Consider the following 6,000-nt stretch of genomic DNA (forward strand, 5'->3'; position numbering starts at 1 on the left):
AGGTTCTATGTCTAAAGTTGTATGTGATATTAAACGAAATGTGATAATTGCCAATGAGAACAACTCTCATATCGAATTTGTGTGGATTCCGTCCCAGTTGGAATGAGGCATCATGACCGTGCTGATAGACTGGCCAATAAGGCATGTAAGAAAGAAAATGCTGACCGTGACCTTGGTCTGTCCATTGCTGTACTTAAAAACATTCTAGTCAGGATCACCTGGCCGTTGTAGCATTAGTAAATATGACACATTTTGTGACGAGAGGTACCGGTATGGCCAGCATAAGGACAGAACCAGACAATGTTATGTAGTCGTGGCCAGAATTAGTCTAGGATTCAGACACATCTGGCAAGTTAGTAGCTCTGTACCCATACCGGAACACTCAGCATGTAAATTTTGTGATAAACCGTTAAAGCATACACTTGAACACTATATTATTGAATGTGACACTGTCAAAAACTTCAGGCCACCTGGCTTATTGTATCATGAACTTTGCAATTACTACATTGAATCGGGCGTGCTTGGGGTCATTCTTGCTGTTTATCCCAAATTTGCTAGCCCACACTGATTGGTCTTCAGTTAGAATATGACGTCCAATGTATATATATATATATATATATATATATATATATATATATATATATATATATATATATATATATATATATATATATATATATATTGATATACACAACCTACTAGAGGTGACAATATATTAGACCTAGTATTAACAAATAAAGAAAATATTATCAGAGATATCACAGTAGGGAAGAACTTGGAGAAGGTCGTGCTGATAGTGCTCCCGCTAGAGACCAAGGAAAATGGCCGCTTTGGATCGTTGTGCCGTGGGGGAAGAGGAGGGGAGTGTGGGGAAGGACGACCTCCTTGCCACGCTGTTAAGGCAGCTGGGGCAGTTGAGGAGTGAGGTTGACACTCTAAAGGGGGAAAATGAAGCCCTCAGGACGGAACTCCTTCAGGTAGGTGTCCTGCCTAGCAGGACACCTGCGAAGGAGGAGCAGGCGTGGAGAGTGGTTGTCTCCAAGGGGACTAGGGTCAGGCTTAGGAAAGCTGACCAGGGTGTGGAGTGCAGTAACCCTTACCAGGTGCTGCAGGAAGCTGGAGAGGAAGAGAAGAGGCAGGACGGTATGGATCAAGGAGAGGAAAGGGCAGTTGTACAAACCCTGCTCACAGGTAAGGTCGTGGTAGTTGGTGACAGCCAGGTGAGGTTTATGGATAGGGCTTTTTGTGCGAGAGATAGGAAACGTAGGACTAGGGTATGTTTTCCTGGGGCTGGGATAGGGCATGTAGCCGAGAGGTTAGACAGAGTTTTGTCAGGGGAGGGTGACCTCATCAAAATGACGTCAGGTTATAATCATGACATCCACTAATCCGCACACCAACACATAGGCAGAGGAGCTTAAGAGAAAGGGCGACGTGACTAGTTAAGTTAAGTCAGGTAAAAAATATGGTACCCACTAAATATCTATCCTACACCTAACTCCAAGGTTTTCAAAGAATTTTTAACCTTGGGCCACTGACAAATAAATTTATGTAACATATCAGTTTTGTACTGACCATAACTAAGGTTTATGGAATTTAATACCCTAATCAAACTAGCTTCAACCAGAAGTCTTTCTGTGACACATGATGATTTGTACACTTCTAAGCTGTTTTCCCAATCATTATATATATATATAATATATATATATATATATATATATATATATATATATATATAATATATATATATATATATATATATATATATATATATATATATATATATATATTATATATATATCAGGGGTTAAGAAGGTACCTAGGTGAGGTCACCTGGGAACAGTCACGTCAGTTCCCAGTAGGAAGGGGTGAGGTCATAGATGACACAACAATTAATCATGACTATAATATATTCACTAGTATACTACATAAAGCACAAGAACAAAATATACCACACAGAAAAATTAGGTCAAATAAGAATGAGCCATGGTGGATGACCAGAAAACTTAAACATGACATAAGAATAAAGAAAGGAATATATAAGAAATTAAATGGAGGGGAGGAGCAGCTCAGAAACAGGTATAATGAACTATCTAGGAATGTTAAGAAAAATGTAAGGAAAGCAAAGAGAGACTATGAAATCAAAATAGCAAGAGAATCCAAGGCGAATCCCAAGGGATTTTTCCAGGTATATAGGACAAAGGTCAAGGACAAAGTTGGGCCTTTAAAGTCAGGGAGGGGAGAATGGATAAATGGCAGTGAAGAAATAAGCAAAGCATTGAACAGCTACTTCATATCAGTTTTCACAGAAGAAATTTGCGATGAAATTCCGGAGGTGGATCTGATATTTAAGGGAAAGGAAGAAGAGAAATTAAAGAATATCACTATCAGAAAAGAGGATGTTCTTAAGAAGATAAATAAACTAAAGAATACAAAATCCCCAGGGCCGGATGAAATTTTTACTCGAGTCTTAAAAGAGTGTAGGGAACAGATTAGCGGACCCCTCGTAAGCTTATTTACAAAATCATTAGACACTGGAGTTGTGCCAGAGTTGTGGAAACAGGCAAATGTAGTACCCATATTCAAAAAGGGAGACAGAGCATCAGCGTCAAATTACCGGCCGATCAGTTTGACGTCAGTAGTGGGGAAATTTCTTGAATCAATTATATCAGATAGCATCCGATCGCATCTAGAGAAAAGCAAATTAATCTACGACTCTCAACATGGGTTTACAAAGGGAAAATCTTGTCTAACAAATCTGCTAACGTTTTTTAGGAAAGACTTCGAGGTAGTAGATAATGACGAAAATTACGATGTTATTTAATTAGATTTTAGCAAAGCATTTGACAGAGTACCGCATCAGAGGCTTCTGAGAAAAATTAAGGCTCATGGTATCGAGGGGAGAGTATTAAATTGGATAAAATCATGGCTCACCGATAGAACGCAGCGTACTTAACAATGGAAGAACAAATACTGTCAATGTATACAGCCTTAACAACATCAACCTTGAGAAGTCGACTTGTGAAAGAGACCTAGGGGTACTTGTAAGCCCGCACCTACGGCCTAGAAAACAGTGCGTTAATGTTCGAAATAAGGCAAACAGATTAATGGGTTTAATATCTAGAAGTGTAAGTAATAAGAGTGCAGAGGCCTTTTGCAACTATATCTTGCGCTAGTCAGGCCGCACCTCGATTATGCGGTTCAGTTCTGGTGTCCTTATTATAGAATGGATATCAATTCACTAGAGTCAGTGCAGTGAAGAATGACGAAAATGATTCCGGGACTTAGAAACCTTCCATATCAGGATAGGTTAAAGAAACTAAACTTGCATTCCCTAGAAAGACGAAGATTGCGGGGAGATATGATAGAAGTATTTAAGTGGGTGAAAGGAGTCAATAAAGGAGATTTAGATAAAGTTCTTATAATATCCGAGCAGGATAGGACTCGGAGCAACGGATTTAAGTTGGATAAGTTTAGGTTTAGGAGGGAGATAGGAAGGAACTGGTTCACAAATAGGGTGGTGGACGAGTGGAACAAGCTTAGCAACTTTGTAGTAAGTGCTGGAACGCTGGAAAGTTTCAAAAGGAGGCTGGATAGATTCATGGATGATAGAGAGTGGTAGTAACTCTCGACAGCAGCTGCCATACACAGGCCAACCGGCTTATTGCAGACTTCTTATTTTCTTATGTTCTTATATATATATATATATATATATATATATATATATATATATATATATATATATATATATATATATATATTTATATATATATACATATATATATATATATATATATATATATATATATGTATATATATGTATATATGTATATATATATATATGTGTATATATATATATATGTGTATATATATATGTATGTATATATATATATGTATGTATATATATATGTATGTATATATATATGTATGTATGTATATATATATGTATGTATATATATATATGTATGTATGTATATATATATGTATGTATATATATATGTATGTATATATATATGTATGTATGTATATATATATGTATGTATGTATATATATATATATATATATATATATATATATATATATATATATATATATATATATATATATATATATGTATATATATATATATATATATATATATGTAGGTTATGTATATAAGCTACTGTGCCGAGTAGCAACCCTGCATAGAAGCTACTGTGCCGAGTAGCATTTATATATATATCATCACGTGGCAACACTGCACGTTATGTGGCAACATTGTCCCGAGGCTGCCATATGGCAAGGCAGCCTTAGTCTGACTGTGTGATCTGTGCATGGCACACGCGAGTCACCACTTGTATTTCTCGTATCCACAATAAACGGACTCAGTGTTACTCAGTGTTTCCCTAGCCATCAATGCATTCTGCAGGGCACACTAGTAACTTTCATGGCGCAGTGTCTAGGATCTATGGACTTACAAAGTGTGTGAACAATGCCGACAGTTACGTCTACCGGTGATGCGCCTCGACTCATAGTGTGTTGTGTTGTGTTGCGCTGTGTTTCGCCGCGATGTGCAGTGTTGCGCCGTCACAGTGCGTTTTAGTGACGGTGTCAGTGTTAGTGTCAGTGTATTAGTGTGTGTCTAGAGCTGAGAGTTGAGCATTGGCCTGTTTTTTGTGGTACTCACGGAGCGCGCAGGCGCACACCCTTCTCGTGCGACATCCGGGGGACACTGACTGTCTTGCCGGACCACGCTCCCTCCGCTCTCTCAGACACACACACACACGCACGCACGCACTCACTCACGGACAGAACAGTGGACCTGGACCATATGCGTGATTTCTGCGCTGTTTATATCATATATATGTGGTTCGAGCTGTTGAGGCGCCACTTTATATACTAAACAGTGCAGTCCACGCCCACACAAAGATGGGAGGTAAGAAGGGACAACGTCAAGATGGGAGACACGACTCCCCACCACCTTCTCCTCCACCGGGCGCAGACTCTCATCCTCCACCTCCAGTGACGGACATTGCCACAATTCTGAGGTGGATGGACGACCGGGACGAGCGACGTAGAGAAATGGAACTTCAGAGGGAGGAGACACGAAGAGAGGAGGAAAAGTTGCGTTTTGAGGCGCTATTGGCGACCCTGGCGCTAACCCACCCTCCCTCACTCGCAGGTAGCGCGCTTCAAGGCGCCAGTACACTCCCTCCTCCACCACACCAGTGTCCTCCAGGTACTCTTGCTACCCCAACAGCTCCCAAGGCATCTGTTCAATCCCCACCCGCCCTCTCACTAGACGTCACGTTTCAGCTTTTTCGTGAGTGGAGGCGGCGTTGGACAGATTACTCCACGATGGTGGACCTTGACAGCCTGCCTCCAAACAAACAGCTCATCCAACTGCGGATGTGTTTGTCGCTGGAGACCCAGAGAGTTTTGGAGCACACGCTGCAAGTGCCTCCCGACTCTACCTCTTCAGTGACGGATGTGCTCGACCTTTTACAGGAGCATGTTAAGGGTCGGAACAACGAGGCTTTGCGTCGCCGTGCCTTTACCAGCTGCAAGCAGGCGGAGAACGAATCCTTTGACGACTTTTTTGTACGCTTGAAGAGTTTGTCAGAGGAGATCGACGTCTGCAAGGCGCACAGCCGGGAATGTGAGGAATCCTGGATCAAGCACGGGATCTTGACAGGTGTCAGGCACGAAGAGTTGATGCAGCGACTCATCCCCCTGGACGCTTCCTCCACGCTCCAGGTGGTAGTGACTGAATGTCGGTCATACGAGGCCACCAAGTCCGCCACCTCTGCCTTACGGGCCCCACCTGCTGTGAGAGCTATCTCACAATACAAGAAGGATAAGAAGGCGGCCAACAACGCGAAGGCTGCCACACATTCTTCCACGCCTCCGCCTAGTGCATCCTGTGGCAGCTGTGGAAAGCAGCACAGCCCCAAGACTTGCCCGGCCGCCGACGCACTGTGTCGTGGATGTGACCCTAAGGGCCACTGGTCAAAACTTAAC

The 6,000-nt window shown here is 41.6% G+C and overlaps 1 protein-coding gene across 1 annotated transcript in view; it reads right to left on the bottom strand.

Annotated features, from left to right (window-relative positions):
* The window catches only part of LOC121872534 (DNA-directed RNA polymerase II subunit RPB1-like), a 45,216-nt gene that overhangs the window by 38,555 nt on the left and 661 nt on the right, over positions 1–6,000 (bottom strand). The gene's annotated exons all lie outside the window — the stretch shown is intronic.

Source organism: Homarus americanus, unplaced genomic scaffold, assembly GCF_018991925.1.
Source record: "Homarus americanus isolate GMGI-L3 unplaced genomic scaffold, GMGI_Hamer_2.0 scaffold39155, whole genome shotgun sequence".
Taxonomy (NCBI): Eukaryota; Metazoa; Arthropoda; class Malacostraca; order Decapoda; family Nephropidae; genus Homarus; species Homarus americanus.